General features: G+C 35.3%; 1 pseudogene; it reads right to left on the reverse strand.

The window, feature by feature from the left end:
* Window positions 1–1,476: 1,476 nt before the first annotated feature.
* The window catches only part of LOC149580497 (floricaula/leafy-like protein), a 67,274-nt pseudogene continuing 43,159 nt past the window's right edge, over window positions 1,477–25,591 (reverse strand).

Raw genomic sequence — 25,591 nt, forward strand, 5'->3', positions numbered from 1 at the left:
TTGTTTTGGCATGAAAGTGGCATTCTTTGCTAAACATATAACACTCTGGCTATCACAACATGTAGTAATTTGTCCTGCATCAAAACCAAAATTAAAAAAAAAATCTCTTAAGCCAAATGGCCTCTTTAGAAGCATGATTAGTTGCTTCTGTAGTGGACAAAGCAGCTACATCTTGTAACTTACTCATCCAACTAATTACACCACCAAACATCATGAAAACATATCCACTAGTGGATCTTATGTTGTCAATGTCACCTACCCAATCTAAATCCACATATCCATGAACACAAATAGAATTACGACATACAATAGGATTACCATGAAAACATAAGCAATACTTAGATGTGCTCTTCAAATATTTGAACACTCTCTTAACTGCATCTCAATGCACATTTCTAGGATTATCCATATACCGACTAAGGAATCACATTACTTGGGCAATGTCTGGCCTTGTACATACCATAACATACATCAAGCTACCAACAACACTCACATATGGTACTCGAGACATGTCCTCCATCTCTATAGGATATTTTTGGACAGTCCTCCTTGGAAAGCTTCAATCCATGTCACATTAGAACAACTAACTACTTTCAAGTGTCATGTTGAATTTTTCCAACATCTAGAGTTAACATACTTCCTCTGGCTCATCCAAAGCTTTCTACTAGCTCTACCTCTAATGATCTCAATCCCAAGAATATATCTAGCTTAAACTAGATCTTTCATTTCAAATTATGCTACTAATTGAGACTTCAAATCTGAAATAATTCTTTTACCATTCCCAATAAACAACATATCATCCACATACAAGACTATGATAAGAATGTGACCATTGTCATATTTATAATATACACAATCGTTAGATTCATAAATCCTAAGGAAAACACATAGGTGTCAAACTTTTGATACCACATTCTAGGAGATTGTTTCAAACCATTTAGAGATTTCTTCAACTTACAAACAAGATTTTGTTTACCTTTCTAAATGAAATGATTTGGATATGGCATAAGTTTCCTCCTTAAAACCACCATGAAGGAATGTTGTCTTCACATCCATTTTATCAACTTCAAAATCATAAGCTGGTGCAAATGATAATGAGAATCGAATGGATGTCAGCTTCACTATAGGAGAGAATATCTCACCATAATCAATTCCCTCCACCTGTAAATACTCCTTCGCAACCAACTATGCTTTGTACTTCTAAACACTGCCATCTAGATTCACTTTCTTCTTGAAAACCCATTTACATCCAACACCTTTCCCTCCTACAGGAAAATGTACCAAATCCCATGTATCATTTTTATTCAATGTAGTCATCTCTTCATTCATGGCTTCCATCCAAGAATCTACATCATTCATACCCATAGCCTCTCTAATAGTCCTAAGATCATTAGTGTTAGAAATCAAAGCAAATATACAACTAGAATCCAACAAAGAATATCCAAACCTCTCAGGTGAATAACCAAATCTATCAAGCTACTGCCTATCATGAGTAGACCTCCTAAAATTTTGAGGTTCATGCTCTTTCTCTTCTTTAGAACATTCAGAGTTTCTTAGGCTCTCCTTGTTATCAAGTCCATCAGGAGCTTGTAGTTCTTCTTCCTTAGAGGTAGGAGGAATATGAATTACTTCCTTTTTCTGCTTCTCTTCCTTCTCTTGCTGCAAATCAACTGTGAAAATTTCAGCTCACAAAATATCACACTTTTACTATGGAGTGCCTTCTTTTCTACTAAATCCCAAAGCTTGTAACCCTTCACACCGATACCATAGCCAATAAAGATACACTTATCTATCATTTTTTTCTTGAACGCCCATTTACATCCAACATGTTTCAGTCCTCTAAGAAAAGGTTACCAAATCCCATGTATCATTTTTATTCAATGTAGTAATCTCTTCATTCATGGCTTCCATCCAAGAATCTACATCATTCATACCCATAGCCTCTCTAATAGTCCTAAGCTCATTAGTGTTAGAAATCAAAGAAAATATACAACTGAAATCCAACAAAGAATATCCAAACCTCTCAAGTGAATAATCAAATCTATCAAGCTGCTACCTATCACGAGTAGACCTCCTCAAAGTTTGAGGTTCATGTTCTTTCTCTTCTTCAAAACTTTCAGAGTTTCTTAGGCTTTACTCATTACCAAGTCCATTAGGAGCTTGTAGTTCTTCTTCCTTAGAGGTAGGAGGAATATGAACTACTTCCTTTATTTTGCTTCTCTTCTCTGTCTTGTTGTAAATCAACTGTGGAGTGTTTCAACTCATGAAATATCACACTTTACTATGGAGCACCTTCTCTATAGTTGGATCCCAAAGCTTGTAACCTTTCACATTGATACCATAGCCAATGAAGATACACGTGCATATCATTTTCTCCAACTTTGATATTTTCTCACTCGGCACATGAGCATATGCCTCACAATCGAAGATTGTGAATGTCTTAGTGACGGTTTCTTGCTAGACCATGCTTCGATGGGTGTCTTCTGAGCAAATGCTATAGTAGGAGACTTATTAATTAAATAACATGCAATGGCTAGAGCTATTGAGACAATGGGTGTTGCACACATTGCATAATATTGTTATATTGTATTATTTTATTTTATTATGTAATGTTGCACCTAGATGGATGTGCAACATGAAAAGATTCCCATGGGATATACTTGATTAGTTGTATTGTAATGTTGTAATAATATTTCATGTAATTATTTAATATTTGAGAAAAGAATTAAATTTTCAACATTAAATGTGGGGTTAATGGGTTAGGTAGCACATGGTTTATGTAATATCACTTGGTGATTTTGTCGGACTTGCTACTATATAAGCAGTCACAAGGGTAGTTGTTCTGTGAGAAGATAGAAGGGAAAAAGGCAAGAGTCAAGTGGGACAAGGCTTGACAGGTTAGGCAAGGGAGCATTTGTGAAGGTTGGAAGCATGTCATGGGATGTGCAGATTCATGCTTGTTCACATGGATTGTTCGATTGTGGCTATGGCTCTGAAGTTTTCCATGGTTGTATTGCAACGGTGTTTTTGCCAAATAATACATGGTGGCGAATGCTTTTGGAGGATGGGTTTTTTTTCCCTCAATGAGGGTTTCCCAAGGTATATCTTGTGTCACAATTTTCGTGGGTATGTTGTCTATTCTCTTGCATGTGGATTTTAATTACATATTTATTTCAACTCTATTATGGGTTATGTGGGAACAATTATATTCTTTCTGCAAGTTTCCTTAAGTGGTATCAAAGCTATTGTTTTATTATCGTAACCCTAGATTGAATCCATGGAAATGCATGAGAGGATAAAAGAGAGGGCAAGATATATGAGTTGTTTATTGCAAATCTGAGGATTTTGGGTTTTCTGTTATGATGAGATACTGGTATATGTTGGGCATGTGAAATTGTTGGACAAAAGGGTTTTTCAAATGCTTCATTTAAATGAGGGTATTAGGGGGAGCTTGTAGAAATGACCTCCTGGGAAAAAGCATACCTCACGATTGGATCTGGGTTGACATTTCCATAAGTTTTGATATATAATATGCCCTAGTTTGATCATGTTTAGAGGAAATGAAAGGGTTTTTTAGTTTCAGCCCATGATGGCCATCAAATTTAATCTCGTGAAAATTTTTGTCACAAAAAAAATCACGGTAAAAATGGTAAAAAAACTTAGTAAAATGGCCATAACTTTCTTTCAGGATGTTGGATTTTAAACTTCTTATAGGTGCTGGAAAGATAATTTAGAGCACTACAACTTGGTGTAGGTTTGGTTCTATGATTTGGACATTTTGTTAGGTTTTAAGAGCTTGAAAGTTAGACGTTATTTATTTTGAGCACAAATTAAGACATAACTTGAGCATACAAAGTTAGATTTTGGACTTCAAGTAGTTGACTAAAAGCTCTTATAGATCTATATACATTGGTTCAGATTTGGTGTAGGTTTGACTTGGTTTATTTGGTGATATAATAATCTAAATAGTTTATGGTATATATTGACTATGGTAACATTGTGAGTTTATGACATTGCATATTTTAGAGATTTAAGATTTGATATAATTGTATACTCAGTTCATATTTTAGATTGGTCCCATGATGATATGGTCATCAGTATTTGGTTTAGATATGTATGATGACTTGTTGGGTCTACAAGTTGTGTACTATTGTAAGCGGTTTATACTTACATGTTGGATTTATGGCTTGGTTATGGGTTGTCTTTGCTCATTGATCTTTCATTATTGATGCATATTCATATTGGTAGCTTGGATTTGGGTTGTTTATGCACTAAGTCACATTATTTGCGAATTTTTCTTCATGTAGAATGAATGAGATGTTGTTACCATGTATAGTCATGGTAGAGGATTGTGGTTGACTATTTTATGTTGATAGGTTGGACACATTGAGAGTTGTATGCTCGGTTCATGGATGTGATCATGGTGTCATGGATTTTGGCATGACATAATTGGATATACAAGTACATCCTTGATGTTCATTAGTTTGGGTTCCTGATTTATTTATGGTGGTATATCTTCTTGGTTGAGGATCATGGTTATTTGGTTTCTTTTGAGGAGCTCATGATGTGTACATTGAGTTCTTTGATGATTTGATGCCTTGGTTGATTCTCATGGTTAGAGGATGGTTTTTTCAGCATGATGTCATCGATAGCTTGGATACATGATTTAGTGGGATCTTGTGATAGTGATCAGGTGATAGTGTATGAATAGTTCCTAGTTTGGTTTGTATCTTCTTAGTTTCACTTGGTACTGACACTTTGGTTGTGTAAGTGTAGACTTGGAGGATCTTCATGTAGGAGATGGGTTTTATGATGCCTTGGTACCATGGTTGAGTGGGAGTTTTTTGGCATTGATATATTTATTGAGTGTTTGTAGATGTTGGAGGTTTGTCTTAGATCTTGTTGTTGTAGAAGCATCTTTAACATTTGCATGGTGCACTTGGTTATTTTCATGGTGTGTGAAGATGGTTAGATCTTGAAAACTTTTGGAGTTCTTGGTTATCTTCATGGTGTGTGGAGATGGTTCTTCATGGTATGTGAAGATGGTTCTCTTCATTGTGTGTGGAGATGGTTGCATCTTGAGGACTAATGGGGTTCTTGGTAAAGGTGTGGTTTATGCTTTCATTTGACATGCATCCTTAGAGTTAGGATGGTTTCATTATTATGTCATGATATACTCTTTATACACATTTAAAGTTTTGACATGTTATAGTATGTTCACATGGAATATGTTATCTCTTTGGTTGAGATGGTTAGATCATGTTGTCATGTTTATGTTCCTAAGGAAATGGTTGGAACTTTGACAATGATCTTGGTTTGAGTACATTGATCATAAGCTGAATACTTCATGATATTGCTATGTTGCATTTGGAGTTGGCATGAATTGATTGGTTACTGTTGAGATAATGGGTGTTGCACACATTGCATAATATTGTTATTTTATTATGTAATGTTGTGCCTAGATGGACGTGCAACATGTAAAGATTTCCATGAGTTGTATTGTAACATTGTGAAAATATTTTATGTAATTATTTAATATTGGGGGAAAAGAATTAAATGCCCAATATTAAATGTGGGGTCAGTGGGTTAGGTAGCACATGGTTTTAGCACATGGTTTATGTAATACCACTTAGTGGTTTTGTGGGACTTGCTACTATATAAGCAGCCACAAGGGTAGTTGTTGTAGATAAGAGAGAGAGAGAGAGTGACAAGGAGAAGATAAAAGGCAAGAGTCGAGGAGGACAAGGCTTGACAGGTTAGCCAAGGGAGCATTTGTGAAAGTTGAAAGCATGGCATGGGATGTGTGGATTCATGCTTGTTCGCATAGTTTGCTCAGTTGTGGCTATGGCCATGAAGGCTTCCATGGTTGTATGACAATGGTATTTTTGCTGAATAATACATGGTGATGGATGCTTTTGGAGGCTGGGTTTTTCCCTCAATGAGGGTTTCCCAGGGTATATCTTGTGTCACATTTTGTGGGTATGTTGTCTATTCTCTTGCATGTGGATTTTAATTTCGTATTTATTTCAAATTTATTATGAGTTATGTGGAAACGGTTATATTCTTTATTGCCAAGTTTCCTTACAAGTGGTATCAGAGCTATGGTTTTATTATTGTAACCCTAGATTGAATCCATGAGAATGCATGAGAGGATAAAAGAAAAGGGCAAGATATATGAATGATTTATTGCAGATCTGAGGGTTTTGGATTTGCTATTATGATGGGATGTTAAAAGATTTGGGCATATGAAATTGTTAGACAAAAAGATTTTTTCGGATGTTTCATTTAAATGAGGGTTTTGGGGGGTAGCTTGCAGAAATGACCTCCTGGGTAAAAACAGACCTCACCATTGGATCCGGGTCGACATTTCCATAAAATTTGATATATAATATGCCCTAGTTTGGCCATGTTAAGAGGAAATGAAAGAGTTTTTTGGTTTCAGCCCATGATGGCCGTCAAATTTAATCCCGTCGGAATTTTCGTCACTGAAACAAATTAAAAATGAAAAATTGCACTGAAAATGGTAAAAAGACTGTCTTAGTAAAACGGCCATAACTTTCTCTCAGAATATTGGATTTCAGAGTTCTTACAGGCGTTGGAAAGCTAATTCAAAGTACTACAACATGGTATAGGTTTAGTTCTGTGATTTTGAGATTTTGTCAAGTTTTAAGAGCCCTAAATTCAGATGTTATTTATTTTGAGCACAAATTGGGGCATAACTTGGGCATACGGAGTCGGATTTTGGACTTCGAGTAGTCAACGGAAAGCTCTTGGAGAGATCTACACATTGGTTCAGATTTGGTGTAGGTTTGGCATGATTTATTTGTTGACATATTGATCTGAACAGTTTAAAGATATATTTTGACTATGGTAACATTGTGAGTTTATGACATTGGATATTTAAGTTTTGATGTCATTGTATACTCAGTTCATATTCAGATTGGTCTCATGATGATATGGTTATTAGTGTTTAGCTTGGATATGCATGATGACTTGTTGGATCTACAAGTTGTGCAGTGTTGTAAGCGGTCTATACTTACAGGTTGCATTTATAGCTTGGTTATGGGTTGTCTTTGCCCATTGATCTTTCATTATTGATGCATATTCAGATTGGTGGCTTGGATTTGGGTTGTCTATGCCCTAAGTCACATGATTTTATTCTTCATGTTGAAGGGATGAGATGTTGTTACCAAGTACAGTCATGGTAGAGGATTGTGGTTGACTATTTTATGCTGACAGGTTGGACAATTTGAGAGACAGATGCTCAGTTCATGGATGTGATCATGGTGCCATGGATTTTGGCATGACATGATTGGTTATACAGGTACATCCTTGATGTTCATTAGCTTGGATTTTTTGATTTAGTTATGGTGGTATATCTTCTTGGTTGAGGATCATGGTTATTTGGTTTCTTTTGAGGAGCTCATGATGTGCACTTTGAGTTCTTTGATGGTTTAATACCTTGGTTGATTCTCATGGTTAGAAGATGGTTTTTCATTATATGTCATGGATAGCTTGGATACACGGTTTAGTGGGAGCTTGTGACAATGATGGGGTGACAGTGCAGGATTAGTTCCTGGTTTGGTTTATATCTTCTTGGTTTGGAGAGGATAAATTTTATGATGCCATAGGTGACTTGGTACCACGGTTGAGTGGGAGTTGTTGGCATTGATATATTTATTGAGTGTTTTTGCAGATGTTGGAGGTTTGTCTTAGATCCTATTGTTGCAGAAGCGTCTTTGACATTTGCATGGTGCACTTTTTTATCTTCATGGTGTTTGAAGATGGTTAGATCTTGAGGACTCATGGAGTTCTTGGTTATCTTCATGGTATGTGGAGATGGTTCTTCATGGTATGTGGAGATGGTTTTCTTCATGGTGTATGGAGATGGTTGGATCATGAGGATTCACAGGGTTCTTGGCAAAGGTGTGGTTTATGCTTTTATTTGGCATGTTATCTTTGGTGTGAGGATGATTTTATTATTATGTCATGGTATACTCTTGATACACGTTTAGAGTTGTGACATGTTATAGTATGTTCATATGGAGCATGTTATCTCTTTAGTTGAGATGGTAAGATCATGTTGTCATGTTTATGTTCCTGAGGCCATGGTTGGAACTTTGACATTGATCTTGGTTTAGTTTCTTGGTATTGAGTACACTGATCATAAGCTGGATACTTCATGATATTGCTATGTTGCATTTTGAGTTGGCATGGATTGATTGGTTACAGGTGCTCATGGATACTTAGAGACGGTGGTGATGCTGATTTCTCTTGGATTAGAGAAGTATTTGTTGGGACGGTTGATGGTTTCAGCAGAAAGTCCGAGGGGGCAGTCACCTGATATAGACTTGAGAGGAGATTGTTCTTAGATGAGTCTTGGTTGGAGACTTGGGTATCTTGATGAGCATTCTCATTCCCCACTCTTGGTCTACTCGGCGGTTTGCTACTTGAGAGGTATAGCCCATTATTTTCTCTCAGTTGCATTATATTTATGCTTGTCTTTCATGGATATGGATCTTGAGCTATGGTACATGAGTTAGTTCTGGAGGGTTCATTTGAGAGATGGTTTTAGCATTGGTTATCTCCATGTGCATATGTTGTTATGCTGGTTGAGTTTGGGAGATGGTTTTATATTGGGCATTTTCCTTGGTTTAGGAATGGGTTTATTGAGTTTGATCTTCTTGTGAGAGGCTTACGTCCATGATTAGTTATATGGTATGGTTTGGGTGTTGTTGAGGCTTCTTGTTGGGGTTTTATGGAGGAGATCATACTTGCACAGTTTACATCTAGAGGTGTGTGTAGAAGGACATGATATAGGTTATGATTTGCATGGTTTCTCTGGTCTTGGTTATCTTCATGGATGTTCAATTTTGCCTACATTGGATTTGAGATTGGTTAGAGATTGTGATCACTGGTTTGTGCTCATGTATTTCATGTGAGAGATGACATGGTTATTTATTTCTCTTTCCTCTGTTGGTTGTGGTAAACTTGGGAGAGCATTGGAGACTTGTTATGAGAGTTGCAGGATATTAGTTTATGTATTGTGGATGTCCTTGATACTACATGGATTCACTTCTTTGAGATGTTGTGAGTGGATTGGTTATAGATTTGACATTATCCTTTGCAGTGGGAGCTTCTTGGTATATATGTGGTAGGATTTGCTCTTGAGGCTTGTGATTGCAGGTTATAGATTGGATATGTTGATGATATGAGATTCACTTGTTATACTTTTTGGAGGTATGGATAGTTGGATGGGTTTGGCACTTTGCTGTGGGTGCTATTTCAGCTCTGGATATTTTGACAACTACGGATACATGTGATTACCTTTGGATCAGGTTATTTGTGCTTGGAATTTCAGTTGGTACAGGATTTTATGATCTTCTAATGTGACAGGTTGGGTGGCTTTCTCTTTGGATGGCTTCTATGTATGTCCAGTGGGAGTGGCATAATAGGAGGTGAGATCATTCATGTTCGAGATGCTGGATACTTTGATTTTGTTGCGGGTACCAGGATGGAGCACTTGGTGTATTTTGATCCATGATGGTGGATGTGCTGGGAGGGATTGTTCCCTTGTTCATTTGTGTGGCTACAGATTGACCCTATGCAATGTATACAACAAGTGGGAGATTGTTGAGATAATGGGTGTTGCACATATTGCATAATATTGTTATTTTATTATTTTATTTTATTATGTAATGTTGTGCCTAGATGGACATGCAACATGTAAAGATTCCCATGAGTTGTATTGTAACATTGTGAAAATATTTTATGTAATTATTTAATATTGGGGGAAAAGAATTAAATGCCCAATATTAAATGTGGGGTCAGTGGGTTAGGTAGCACATGGTTTTAGCACATGGTTTATGTAATACCACTTAGTGGTTTTGTGGGACTTGCTACTATATAAGCAGCCACAAGGGTAGTTGTTGTAGATAAGAGAGAGAGAGAGAGAGTGACAAGGAGAAGATAAAAGGCAAGAGTCGAGCAGGACAAGGCTTGACAAGTTAGCCAAGGGAGCATTTGTGAAGGTTGAAAGCATGGCATGGAATGTGTGGATTCATGCTTGTTCACATAGTTTGCTCAGTTGTGGCTATGGCCATGAAGGCTTCCATGGTTGTATGACAATGGTATTTTTGCTGAATAATACATGGTGATGGATGCTTTTGGAGGCTGGGTTTTTCCCTCAATGAGGGTTTCCCAGGGTATAACTTGTGTCACATTTTGTGGGTATGTTGTCTATTCTCTTGCATGTGGATTTTAATTTCGTATTTATTTCAAATTTATTATGGGTTATGTGGAAACGGTTATATTCTTTATTGCCAAGTTTCCTTACAGTTACAGGTGCTCATGGATACTTAGAGACAGTGGTTATGTTGATTTCTCTTAGATTAGAGAATTATTTGTTGAGATAATTATTTGGTTTCAGCAGGAAGTCCAAATGGCATTCACCTGATATGGACTTGAGAGGAGATTGTTCTTAGATGAGTCTTGGTTGGAGACTTGGATATCTTGATGAGCATTCTCATTCCCCACTTTTGGTCTACTCGACCGTTTTCTACTTGAGAGGTATAGCCCATTGTTTTTCTCAGGTGCATTTTATTTATGATTGTCTTTCATGGATATGGATCTTGACCTATGGTACATGAGTTAGTTTTGGAGGATTCATTTGAGAGATGGTTTAGTATTGGTTATCTACATTTTCATATGTTGTTATGCTGGTTGAGTTTTGGAGATGGTTTTATATTGGGCATATTCTTTAGATTAAAAATGGTTTATAAGTTTGATCTTCTTATGAGAGGCTTACATCCATGATTAGTTATATGGTATGGTTTGGGTGTTGTTGAAGCTTCTTTTTGGGGTTTTATGGAGGAGATTATACTTGCATAGTTTACATCTAGAGGTGTGTATAGAAGGACATGATATAGGTTATGATTTGAATGGTTTCTCTTTGGTTTTGGTTATCTTCCTGAATGTTCAGTTTTTCTTACATTGGATTTGAGATTGGTTAGAGATTGTGATCACTAGTTTGTGCTCATGTATGTCATGTGAGAGATGACACGGTTATTTATTTATCTCTTTCCTTTGTTGGTTGTGGAGAAATTGGGAGACTGTTAGAGATCTTGTTATGAGAATTATTCTTGCAGGCTATTGGTTTATGTGTTGTGGATGTCCTTGAGACTACATGGATTCAATTCTTTGAAATGTTGTGAGTGGATTGATTATAGATTTGACATTATCTTTTGTAGTGGGAGCTTCTTGGTATATATGTGGTAGGTATTACTCTTGAGGCTTGTGATTGCAAGTTACAGATTAGATATGTTGATGATGTGAATTCACTTGGTATACCTTTGGAGGTATGGATAGTTGGATGGGTTTGTCAATTGTTGTGGGTGCTATTTCAACTATGGATATTTTGACAACTACAAATACATGTTATTACCTTTGGATTAGGTTTTTGTGCTTGGATTTTCAGTTGGTACAGGATTTTATGACCTTCTAATGTGACAGGTTGGGTGGATTTCTCTTTGTATGACTTCTATGTATGTTTGGTGGCAGTGGCATAATAGGAGGTGAGATCATTCATGTTTGAGATGATGGATACTTTGACTTTGTCACAGGTACCAGAATGCAACACATGGTGTGCTTTGATCCATGATGGTGGATGTGGTGGGAGGGATTATTCCCTTGTTCATTTATGTGGCTAAAAATTGACCCTGTACAATGTATACAACAAGTGGGAGATTAATAAGATAATGGGTGTTGCACACATTGCATAATATTGTTATATTATGTTAGTTTGTTTTATTATGTAATGTTGCACCTAGATGGATGTGTAACATGGAAAGATTCTCATAGAATATACTTGATGAGTTATATTATAACATTGTGATAATATTTCATGTAATTATTTAATATTGAAGAAAAGAATTAAATTTTCAATATTAAATGTGGGATCAATGGGTTAGGTGGCACATGGTTTGTGTAATACCTTTTGGTGGTTTTGTGGGACTTGCTACTATATAAGCAACCACAAGGGTAGTTTTTGTGTGAGAAGATAGAAGAGAAAAAGGTAAGAGTCCAGCAGGACAAGGCTTGACAAGTTAGCCAAGAGAGCATTTGTGAAGGTTGGAAGCATGGCATGGGATGTGTGGATTCATTCTTGTTCACATGGATTGCTTAGTTGTGGCTATGGCTTTGAAGTTTTTCGTGGTTGTATTGCAATTTTGTTTTTGCCAAATAATACATGGTGATGGATGCTTTTGGAGGCCGGGTCTTTCCCTCAATGAGGGTTTCCCAAGGTATATCTTGTGTCACAATTTTTTGTGGGTATGCTGTCTATTCTCTTGCATGTGGATTTTAATCACATGTTTATTTATGATCTATTATGGGTTATGTGGAATTGGTTATATTGTTTCTTGAAAGTTTCCTTACAAGAGTTTCAACCCAAAAATTTTTTTCAAGACATGCTCTTAACCTCTCCATTATATTCATCCTCTATGTAACCTCATTTTGTTGTGGAGTGTATAGAGTTGTCTTATGTCTATCGATTCCATGATCCTTAGAAAACCTATCAAATTTTGCTGAACAAAACTCACTGCCATTATCAATCCTCAAACACTTAATTTTTCTACCAATAGTTTTCTTAAACTGACTAAAAAGTTTAGATTTACTTCTGAGGAAATACAAAAATTCTGTTCTACTATAATCATCTACGAATGAGAAAAAATACAAAAATCTAGATATTGAAAGAACATTAACTGGACCAAACAAATATGAATGAATATAATCCAAAACCCTAGAAAACTTATGAGAACTAAAATAAAAGGAAACATGATGTTGTTTATTATAAATACAATGCTCGTAGAAGTCAAAATCCATATTGCAATCATCAAGGCCTTCAGCAAGGTTTTTATTTTTCGTAGCTCTAAGACCCTTCTGACCAATGTCACCAAGTTTTTGGTAACATAACATTGTCTTCTCAGCAAGGAGCTTCATCTCCAAAGTATTAACATCCTTAGGTACCCAAAAATGATGATCATCTGATGTAGAAATAATAATCTTTTTTTTTTCTTGATTTGTTGGTGAGGACAAATAATCTAAAGCCCTTTTCTTGGACATCATAAAAGAACTATTGCACTAAATCATGCATGCATCCAGCTTATGAAAGGTTCCCATTCTAACACCCTTAGAAAGAACCATAGAGCCTCTTGTCATCTTGCATCCATCACTCAAGAAAACAACCTACACACCCACATCACCAAGCTTGCTGACTGAAAGTAGGTTTCTTGCCAAACCAGGGATATGCAGTACACCATCAATCCCCTTCACTCTACCATTAGGTATTATGATCTTGACTCTACCATGACCAACAATATTTAGGTGAGATTTATCACCCTTATACACCTTTCCACCATCAAACTCTTCATACTTTGAAAACCAATCTCTATGAGATGTTATGTGGAAAGAAGCACCTTAATCTATCAACCACACATCTTTTGATGCATGTGTTGCCAAGGCTACAACAAAAGAAACTACATCATCCTCAGAAGATTTATCAGTGTTAGATTCAAAGAAATCCTTTTTACCTTTATTTTCTTCTCTTCCTTGCAATCTTTATGAAGATGATCAGGTTTTCCACAGTTCCAACATTTTGCCTTGGATTTTTACTAGAAGACGTGTATTTTCCCTTCTTGTCCTTTTTTATTTCTTTTCTCCATTATTGTGAGCAACTAGGGCCTTTTTAGCCATTTTAGAAGATTTTCTTCTTTTCTCTTTAGATGACAATGAACCAACCACATCCTCCAATTTGAAAGTGGTCGTTGTGCTTCCAATAGCCATAATAAGGTGATCCCATGAGTCCAACAAAAAACATAACAAAAGTATGAGTTTATCTTGATCATCAATTTGATCACCAACATAATTCAACTGAGCAATTATCATATTGAATGCATTCAAGTGATTAGCAACATAACCTCCTTCCTCCATTCTCAAAGAATACAACTTTTTTTGAGAAATAATTTATTTACCAAGGATTTCCCTTGATAAATATCACTAAGCTTCTCCCAAATAACAACTTTAGTCTTCTCTTCATGAAAATTTAGGAGTACAAAATCAGCCAAACACAGTCTTATCAAAACCCTTTGCTTTTTGATTAATCTTATCCTATTCTTTATGTGACGTAGTTTGGGGTTTTGTTGAAGATACCACAACCCATAGATCTTTATCCACAAGCATGTCCTCCATTTTAATTTTCCACAACTCAAACTTGTTATATCATTAAACTTATCCATTTTAACTTTGCTAGATGTGCTTTCCATATCTAACTTGCAATAAGATTATGGAAAAAATCCTCCATAAACCTCCCACTAAAATTAGATCAGGGGTAAGGCCACAATAATGGTTCCAACTTTTCATCATGAAGAAATCAGATGAAAAGTGGAAAAAATGTCTTTTAGGGGCTTCATTCAAAGTTGTGGCCCTAGGGGCTTCGTTCAAAGCCTCTTGTGCTAAGAGCCACATGGACTTCCAATGAAACTTTAGGGCTTCAAGCGAAGCCCCTAGGGCCAATAGGTGGCCAAAAAGTGGGCTAGGGGGTTTTGTTTGAACCTCCCTAGGGCTAATAGGTTGTTGAAAAGTGGGCTAGGGGGCTTCATTCGAACCCCCCTGGGGCCATTAGGTGCTTGAAAAGTGGGCCAGGGGGCTTCATTTGAACCCCCTTGGGGCCACCCAAATGACCCCTTAGGGGGATTTGATTGAAGCCCCTTCATTCAAAGCTTCTCCAAGGGCTTCATTCGAAGGTCCCAAAATTGGAAATTTTACAATTTTACTCAAATTTCTATCAAATTTTTTCCTTTCGAGGGCTTAAACAAGGGCTAAATAGGTTCATATTTTAAAACTAATATAGAATTTTTTTTTACTCTAAATAATCTTTCCAATGACTATATTTTTAGTATATATTGTGTTTATCATGATGTTTAATTTTTAGTTTTATTAAATATAGGTTGTTTGGCCATTTCACAAATATGGATTTGAAGCTTCAGGAAAAATACATAAGGAGAAAATATATTTTTTAAAAATATGTCCATAAAGGTATGCGTGTTACCTTTCTAGAAAATCAAGAAATTTTTTTTTTTGATAAATACAATTGAAATTATATTGATAAAAAACAAGCTATGTCTAAGTTATCATTAGTGTCACTTTACCATTAAATAAAATCTATATTTTGTAATGAAATTGAATGAAACCAACTAAAATTGCTAGATATTGATGTTACTATTCTATCCTTGAAATAATTTTGTCATTATCTTTAAAGAAAGAAAGTTATCTTGATCAAATGACTTGTCATTCTTTGAAAATGTTGATTTTCATATAAACCACTTCTCAAAGGAGATGGAAAAATGGGCTTCAACTAATTTTTTTCCTTTTCAAATTTTAAAATACTTTTAGAAACTAGATAGAAAATGTTAAAAATCACTAGTTTACATCATCATCAAATTCTTTACGATTTTGTAGTAATATGCATTTGAAAATCAAAATTTTCTTAAAAAATCGAAAAGTGGGAACCATTACCATGGCCTTACTCTCAACACAAAAAACTTGTCTACCCAACAATAATAAAAAAGTTGACTAGGCATTGATACCAATTGAAAGGAAGTCAAAGTGTAGAAACACTAGAAAATGCTAAATCTAATAGGAGAGAAGATTTTGAAATTTATCTCACAAAACCTTAAACTATTGCAAGCTAAATAATCACATACAAAAAATTGATTATACACATAAACACCAGATATACGTGAGAAACCCTTTCAGGAAAAAACTCACCACTCCAAAGCTAGACTCAATTGTATTATTAGCAGCAAAGTTACAATACAATCTCCAGAGTCACAACTCTCCAAGAGTAATTAGTTGGGATATCTCAATCCAGAATAATTTTGGTAGCATAACAATGCTCTTTAAAAAATTCTCTTTGTCTCATAATTCTCTACAACAATACCTTGTACTTATAGAGTTTTCATACAAGAGGAAATAGTTTCTAAAATGTCTACATTTAATGCATCTACAAATTATTTTAGAAAATTCCTTTATGTACAACTCTTGCCTTACAAACAAAGCAACAAGAATAAATAAGAGACAACGAGAAACTTTCTATTTTCTTTTCCAAGTCCATCGTTGTGGAAGATTTCGTCTTTATTTAGCATCTCTCTAAAAAAAAATTAAAAAATGGTAAATCATGATAAGGTTGAGTCACCTTATCCCAATAATGTAGCATTTTAGAAACTTAATGAAACATACTTTCTGGGTAAAATCCTAACGATATTTGACATGTCATCTTGGTGTAAGGAAGTTTCAAGTTTGGAGACATGCTAGAGAATAGAAACAAGGCAATTTATCTAGCGTTGACGTTGATAGATGAAGAGGTTTTGTTGGAGCTCTTGTGACTTCCATAGTGGTGTAAGGAAGCATACAATAAAAATAATCTACAAAACCCATAATAGATCTTAAATAATTATGTAATTGAAATTCACATGCAAAAGAATCTAGACAACATACCCAAAAAAATGTGACATGAAATATACCTTGGGAAACCCTCATTGAGGAAAAAAAAAACCAGCCTCCAAAAGCATCCATCATCATGTATTATTCATCAAAAACACCATTACAATACAACCATGGATTCCTCAAAGACATAGCCACAACCAAGAAATCCATGTGAACAAGCATGAATCCACACATCCCATGCCATGCTTCCAATGTTCACAAATGCTTCCTAGCTAACTTGTCAAGCCTTGTCTTGCTAGACTTTTCTTCATGTTTTTTTGCCCTTTTATCTTGTCTATACAACCACCCTTGTGGTTTCTTATATAGTAGCAAGTTCCACAAAACCACCAAGTGGTATTACATAAAATATGTGCTACCTAACCCATTGACCCCACATTTAATATTGGACATTGACTTATTTTCCCCAATATTAAATAATTACATCAAATATTATCACAATATTACAATACAACTCATCAAGTATATCCCATGAGAATCTTTACATGTTGCACGTCCATCTAAGTGGTCATAGGTGCAACATTACATAATAAAATAAAATAATACAACATAACAATATTATGCAATGTGTGCAACATAAATTTTCTCAAAAAATGGTAGGTGGCTGTTTGTAAACAGATTTGTCTAAATCACCAGAATAACCCTTATTTGCCCAAAAATGAAGACACAAAAAGATACCAACAATTGGGTCACTTTGTCATTGAATTATGCAAGTGCCCTTTGAATTTTATAGGGTATAGCTCCCTGATTGGATATACAATGAATGAGATTTAAGAAATTCTTTTAACCTAAAAGTGAAGACTACCTCCACTATTCTTGGATAGAGGGTAAATTATTATAACTGAAATAGAAAGAAAAGACACAACATATAGTGATGGAAGCATACAATCTTCTCATCCATACATGCACTCAAAATAGAAGAAAGAGAAAGATTAAACAAATAAGAACAACCCCTGCAATAAATGAATACAGTAGTAGAACTTAATTCCATTACTCAATCTCGATTCACACCTAAACCAAGAATGAGAACAATCTGAAGCACATAATCTTCAAAATGATAGAATCTTCATTCAACCCAAAAACAATACTATTTCTAAATACTACTAACAATAAAAATATTTGCAGAAAACTAGAGAAGAAAACTAAATTTTAAAAAAGGATGTCTTTGATCACCATAAAAAACTGCCCCTACCTATACATTCTACTTTTCCCTTCAAATTTAGCACACAGTCTGCTTGTTTCAGAAAAAGCCGAACCCCTTTCACATTGTTCTATCACCTCTTTAATACCCGACCTTTCCTATAACATATCAATTATGACAATAACTAATTCTTGACAAGATCATTTTCTCTTTCTTTTAACTTTCCACTCCTTTTGGGTGGTTATATTCCTGAAACTCAAATACTTTAGAAACATTAAAATTCAAAGGAATCAAAACAATGTTTCCTTGGTCGAGCCAAACTTTATGGAGATTCAAATTTCACTTAATCACAATTCCAAACTATCAGATCATCTTAGCAGATTGACCTTTAGACCCAATTCATGGAATTTAAGTTATTTGTGACACTTCTCATTATACACCTCTTGATAAATTTGAATGAGCAGCGCCCATGTGTATATGAGCCTTGATACAAGTCGGTCTTTCATAGGGAATTTAATATTACTGCTTAGGAATTCTATGAAATGTCACACATGCAATCTTCATGTTTCTCACACTTGGTTTGCGACAGTTTATAATACATATGCCAAAGGATCCCAAATTGATATTTGATTAATTCAATCATAGGAACTATGTGTTGGTGTTTCCATGGGGTATTCGGTACCTCCAAGACCATTTATGAAAGTTGTTGGTATAACAAGTGGTATGAAACATGAACTCCACTTGTGGATGTAATCCCATTTGATCTCTTCATCACCATGACTGTTCAATAAATGGTAAGTGAATGATGTGCATTCGGTTCATGAGGAAGGTGTCCACATTTTTCAAACAATTAACATGCATTGACTCTTCTCCCACCTGTGGCATTTAGTTAAACAATTTATATGTATTTGCAGAAACCTCTTGATTGTGTATTCAATCAATCACAAAAATGATGGTTCACATATTTTGCATAGAAGCATCTTTCAATTGCACAAACATGGGTTGGCCTCCTGCCTAGGTCGGGTTTCCTGATGGTTTTGTCTTAACTCATGCTCATGTTGATTATTATGTCTCTGCATATTGGGCAATGATGATGAGCATTCTGTCAAATATTTCACATGAGTTGTCCATGCTTCCGCATATCAGGCTCTTATGATGATAAAGATATCTTGTAATTACCTTTGCACTTGATGGCGAAATAATTCATGTTTACAAGAGATCCAATTTTGACATCTATTTGCACAAGCCATGACCATATTGATTGCATGGTATTTGGCTAACTAGTTAACATACATTCTGCATGTTGCATTCTACATCACCATTTTGTATTGAAGTGCTTGAATGAAGATGTGCCTCCTTCAACTGTCATCAAAAACCTTTATCTTGACGAATGGTATGGTGTTCTTTGAGGGGTGTAAGTATTTGATGTATCTCTATCATCCGGTAGGCTATACGTGTTATTTTTGAAATCAAATGGAAGATTAATATCGATACTTCTCAAACCATCATCCATAGGCATCATGAACATTGGGACTATGTTGGTAGCGTGCTTCATTATGTGTGAACACCATGCATGCCTTAGCAGAATTTAAGAGTGATATTAAAGAGTAAGGGGGGTTAAGAAATCCCAATCTCATTTTCACTCTTTTGATAATTTCTAACCATAGGTTATGCCCATGCATTGGTGGTAGTTGGGTTCTTTTGATGATAAAGATACTTTGTCTATTACCTCTGCACTTTATCTATTAAAGATGAGCTTCAGGTTACCCATTCATGGGATAGGGTGTTTCATCAAACAAGCCTCTCACTTAAGCGATGCCATTGGGATAATTCCTCAAGAGCTTAGCTCAAAACATAAGAGAAATCACACCATGGCTATGGGTTTACATTGATCCCTACTTTTGGGAAAAATGAACATGTCTTTGACTCGAATCTGAATATCTTTGAATCTGTATTCTAATAATTTGAACCTGATTCAAAACATCAAACCTAGAACTCTGAACTTTGTGTGTTCAAATCCTGAATCTGAAAGTTGACTTTTTGAATCTTCGAGACCAATTTTCAATTTTGAATTTGAACTTTGAATGGTCAAATATGCAAATCTAAATTCTGAACTGGTGAACTATTGCACCACATTGAACCAATGAACCCATTTGAAATGCAGATTGAGCCTTTGTACCTATTGAACCATTTGAACCTTTGAAACATTAAACTTCTTTAACTTGTTGAACCTCTAAATTGTTGAACCAACTCAGATGGTACAAAGTTTACAAAGGAAATCCTTGAACTTGTGTGTTTGAGCATTTTGATTCATTATCATGAAACTTCATCTAAGACTTTCTTTACACAACATTTTCAATACAGACTAGAGAAGATTTCAAGAGAACCAAGGAGAAGATCATCATGAGGATGATATTTTCAAGTTTAAAATTGGGTTTTAGAATGCCAACTAACATTGGCTCTGATTGGGGAGTATGTGCTAAAAAATACATTAAGAATCCAACATCTCTCGTCAAAAGACTACTATCTAGTCCATTGGGTAGGAGAGTCAGAGCACATGAAAAGAAAGAGGGGCTCCTAGTAGGGAGAGTAAAGTAACAACAAAGACAAACAAAAAGTAAAACAAACTACCAAAATGCCTAAACTACCAACAAAGTGGGAGCAAACTGAAACAAGGAAAGCTTATATACAAACATGTGCTAGTGAGGAAACCTCACCATAAAGAATGTGGTTAAAAGAGTGACTTACACAAATCCATTTGTTGGCTAACTGAAGTAGGAGCCTTTTTTGAACAATAGGTTGCATCCACATGAAAGAAGCTAACACCAATTCATTTGGATAGACTCCTTTTTGTTGCAAGTAAAATTGATGTTGCACAAAAGCTTGGAAAAACATAGATTTGGCTCAAAGAGCCATGATTCATCATGAATTTCAGAATTCCCCAAGTTTCCCAATATAGAATTTTCAGCAACATTAGCTATTCCAAACTGAAAGGGTCCATGCTCCAACATTGAAAAAGAGAATACGACATCATCTTTGAACTGTTTGTAAAGAACAACAACATTGTTGGAACCAGATGTGTTAATGCACATAACCCTTATGCCTGGATCAAATATGACAAAAAATTCGTCTAGAGAACCCGTAGACATAGACCAAGATTCATCCAACTTGCTGACCTAGACAATGAACTTACTTTCACATGAAAAGCAATAAACTTGATTACTTCTCCATCATACAATCCATGACAATAGTAGTGGTTATTTCACTGCAAGTACAATTCTTCAATGGATGCGTGGGTGGTGGTCTTCATAAGAGAATGGTTATTATAGAAAAATGAACCACGTGAAAATACCATATCTAAGGAGTCATGTTGATTTACTAGCCGAAGGAAAACATCCTAAATGATACCAATATTAGCATTAGTGTGAAATGAGCATGTTATACAAATCTTACCTTTTATGGCTGAGACAACAATCATCATTTGCATTGAATACTCTTCTTTTTCCTCCATTTTTCTATTTTTTGAATGGGCACAACCATGTCATCTTGAGGCTTAATTTTTTTGGCATTCCTCTCATCAGGTACACAAACCATTAGTTTATCATAAAACAAGGAAAGTGCCACATCTTGATCATTACATCTTTTTGAATAATGAGAATCTATGACAAAAGGCGTAAAGCTTTATACTTCATTTTCAACACATGAATGAAAAGGGCATTGCACATCCTTTATAACACTCACTTGTTTGTCCTTCTCAAATATACCACTTCTAGAACAAAAATTTTCATATCTTTTTGCGTGGGATCAACACTCTCAAGCACTATATCATTATTTTCTATAGAAATCATGTTTAAAACAATTTCATCTTTATTCACAACTTAAAGAGAATTTATACCAGAATATGTCATGCTGAAATCTTCATGGTTGAGTGAGAACAAAAACTAATTCATAATATCCTCTTCTGCACACAAGGTATTGTGAAGGCTTTTAACATTACCAGGGGCTGCAATTTCTCATCATTGTCACTTCTAAAATTATGCTTCCTTGCTGCAATCAAGTCTAGAATTCCATGATCCCAAGCTGAAAGTGTATCAACATCTGAAGTCATTGTAGAAGAGCATTGTTTCACAATGGGTATCAAGGGGCAATTATTTTTTCCCTTGTTGAGGTCGTAACTTTTCATTAACTAAAAATATCCCTTACTCTACGATCATTTCCACATTCATCCCTTTTGCCAAACTTTCAGTCACAAAAAAGTCCCTTTTAAAACAAACTCCAACATCATTTTCAATATCAACATTATCAATAAGACCTACTCCTACATTTACATCAAAATGAAAAGAGTCTAGGATAGGGCCTTCTTCAACATTCACACACAAAGATTCACTATTTTTACCATATTCCATGACATTAAAAGATTCATATTCCAGTTGGGCATTATCAGAAAGTATTTTGATAGAATCTTCAAGAAAAAGATGATCATCACAACCTACAAACTGTGAAACTTTCTATATGAGGAGAAAAATAAAATTGGGACGATGTTTCATCATTCTTGCTTACCACTTCTCTAGTGTTGGAAAATATGTTCTCATCTTTTGAAACTGGATCAACAAGAGGTTGAAGTAAATTTGATTGGACTTCTTGTTCATTCATAACAAGGTGATTGAAATAAATGGATGAAATGAAATATTTGGAGCCTCTTCATCATCTTTTAACTCTTCATTTAGCTGTGATACCCTTTTCTGGTATACTTGCAACACTTTATTCTTTTTGTCCAGCTCTTTCAACTTGTGGAATCTAACACAAAGACTTCTCCACAATAACCAAGACATGGAATCCTCTTCCACGCTTATGTTGTTCCTGACAGCTTGAGAGACACTTTCTTTATAACTGTTCATGAATTCACGCAACACTTTATCCTCCATCAAATAAAGTTCCATGAGAGAGGGATCTTTCTTTGGTATTCTCATGACTTTCACATTCAACACGGTCTTTATATATAGTCATCAATCTCTTGCACATGGAGATAATCATAAAAATGAGGAAACAAATAAAGATGTTGATCTTCATTTTTGGATTTCCTAGTAGAGTCACCAAATCTTCTGGTAAACATATTTGTCTTCACACAATAAATAATTGGAATAACCCTTATTTGCCTAAAAATGAAGACACAAAAAGATACCTACAATTGGGTTTCTTTGCCATTGAATTATGCAAGTGCTCTCTGAATTTTAAAGGGTGTAGCTCCCAGATTGGATATAAAATAAATAAGATTTAAGAAATGCTTTTAACCTGAAAGCAAAGGTACCCACACTATTCTTGGATAGGGGGTGAATTATTACAACTGAAATAGAAAGAAAATACTCAACATATAGTGATGGAAGCATAAAATCTTCTCACCCATACATGCACTGAAAATTGAAGAAAGAGAAAGATAAAACAAATAGGAACAACCCCTGCAATAAATGAATACAATAGTAGAACTTAATTCCATTACTCAATCTCGATTCACACCTAAACCAAGAATTAGAACAATCTAAAGCACACAATCTTCAAAATGATAGAATCTTCATTCAACCCAAAAATAATACTATTTCTAAATACTCATGACAATCAAAATATTTGCAAAAAACTAAAGAAGAAAACTAAATTTAAAAAAAGGACATCTCTGATCACCATAAAAAACTGCCCCTGCCTATACATTTTACTTTTCCCTTCAAAATGTAGCACACAGTCTGCTTGTTTCAAAAAAAGCTGAACCCCTTTCACATTGCTCTATCGCCTCTTTAATACTTGGCCTTTCCCATAACATATCGGTTATGACGATAACCGATTCTTGACAAGATTCTTTTTGGAACTTTCTTTTAACTTTCCACTCCTTTCAGGTGGTTATATTCCTGAAACTCAAATACTTTAGAAACATTAAAAGACAAAGGAATTAAAACAATATTTCCTTGGTTGATCCCACCTTTGTGGAGATTCTAATTTCACTTAATCACAATTCCAAACTATCAGATCATCTTAGTAGATTGACCTTCAGACTTGATTCGTGGAATTTGAGTTATTTGTGACAGCTGTCATTCTACACCTCTTGATAACTTTGAATGAGCAGACCCCAAGTGTATATGAGCCTTGATATGTGTTAGTCTTTCATAGGGAATTCACTGTTACTGCCTAGGAATTTTGTCAAATGTCTCACATGCAATCTTCATGTTTCTCACACTTGGTTTGCGATAGTTTACAATACATATGACAAAGGAGCCCAAATTGATGTTTGATTAATTCAATCATAGGAACTATGTGCTAGTGTTTCCATGGAATATTTGGTTCCTCCAAGACCATCTATGAAAGTCATTCGTACAATAGGTGGTATGAAATGTGAACTCCACTTGTGGATGTAATCCCATTCAAACTCTTCATCACCATGACTATTCAATTGATGCTAAGTGAACGAAGTGCATTTGGTTTGTGGGGAAGGTGTCAAAAATTGTCAAAAATTAACGTGCATTGACTGTGCTCCCACCCATGGCATTTAGTTAAAAAGTTTATATGCATCCACCTGTACCTCTTGATTGTGTATTCAATCAATCACAAAAGTGACGGTTCACATATTTTGCATAGAAGCATTTTTCAGCTACAAAAACATGGGTTGGCCTCTCGCCTAGGTTGGGTTTCCTGATGGTTTTGTCTTAACTCATGCCTGTGGTGATCATTATGTCTTTGCATATTGGGGAATACCACTGAACATTCTATCAAACATTTCACATGAGTTTTCCGTGCTTCTTCATATCAGGCTCTTTTGATGATAAAGATATCTTGTACATTACCTCTGCACTTGATGGTGAAATAATTCATGTTAACAAGAGATCTAATTTTGACATCTATTTACACAACTCATGACCATATTGACTACATGGTATTTGGCTAACCAGTTAACGTGCATTCTGCATGTCGCATTCTACATCATCATTTTGTATTGAAGTGCTTGAATGAAGATGCGGTTCCTTTAACTATCATCAGACACCTTTATCTTGACGAATGGTATGGAGTTCTTTGACGAGTGTAAGTATTTGATGTATCTCTATCATCCATAAGGCTACACATGTTGTCTTTAAGATCAAATGGAAGATTAATATCGATACTTCTCAAAACATCATCCATGAGCATCATGAACATTGGGACTGTGTTGGCAGCATGCTTCATTTTGTGTGAACACCATGAGTGCCTTAGTGGAATTTAAGAGTGATATTAAAGAGTAAGGGGGATTAAGAAATCCCAATCTCATTTTTAGTCTTTTGATCATTTCTAACCATTGGTTATGCCCATGCGTTGGTGGCAGTCAGGTTCTTTTGATGATAAAGATACTTTGTCTATTACCTCTACACTTTATCTATGAAAGATGAGCTTCAGGTTACCCATTCATGGGATAGGGTGTTTCATCAAACAAGCTTCTCACTTAAGTGATGCCATTGGGATAATTCCTCACGAGTTTAGCTCAAAACATAAGAGCAATCATACCATGGCTATGGGCTTACATTGATCCATACTTTTGGGAAAAATGACCATGTCTTTGACTCGAATCTAAATATCTTTGAATCTGCATTCTAATAATTTTAACTTGATTTGAAACATCAAACCTAGAACTCTAAACTTTGTGTGTTCAAATCCTAAATCTGAAAGTTGACTTTTTGAATCTTCAAGGCTAGTTTTCAATTTTGAGTTCGAACTTTGAATGTTCAAATATGCAAATTTAAATTTTGAACCGGTGAATTGTTGTGCCACATTGAACGAATGAACCCGTTTGAAATGCAGATTAAGCCTTCATACTTGTCAAACCATTTGAACCTTTGACACATTGAACTTCTTGAACTTGTCAAACCTCTGAACTGT

Source organism: Cupressus sempervirens, chromosome 1 (genome assembly GCF_028749045.1).
Source record: "Cupressus sempervirens isolate cs-2001-9-10 chromosome 1, ASM2874904v1, whole genome shotgun sequence".
Classification (NCBI taxonomy): Eukaryota; Viridiplantae; Streptophyta; class Pinopsida; order Cupressales; family Cupressaceae; genus Cupressus; species Cupressus sempervirens.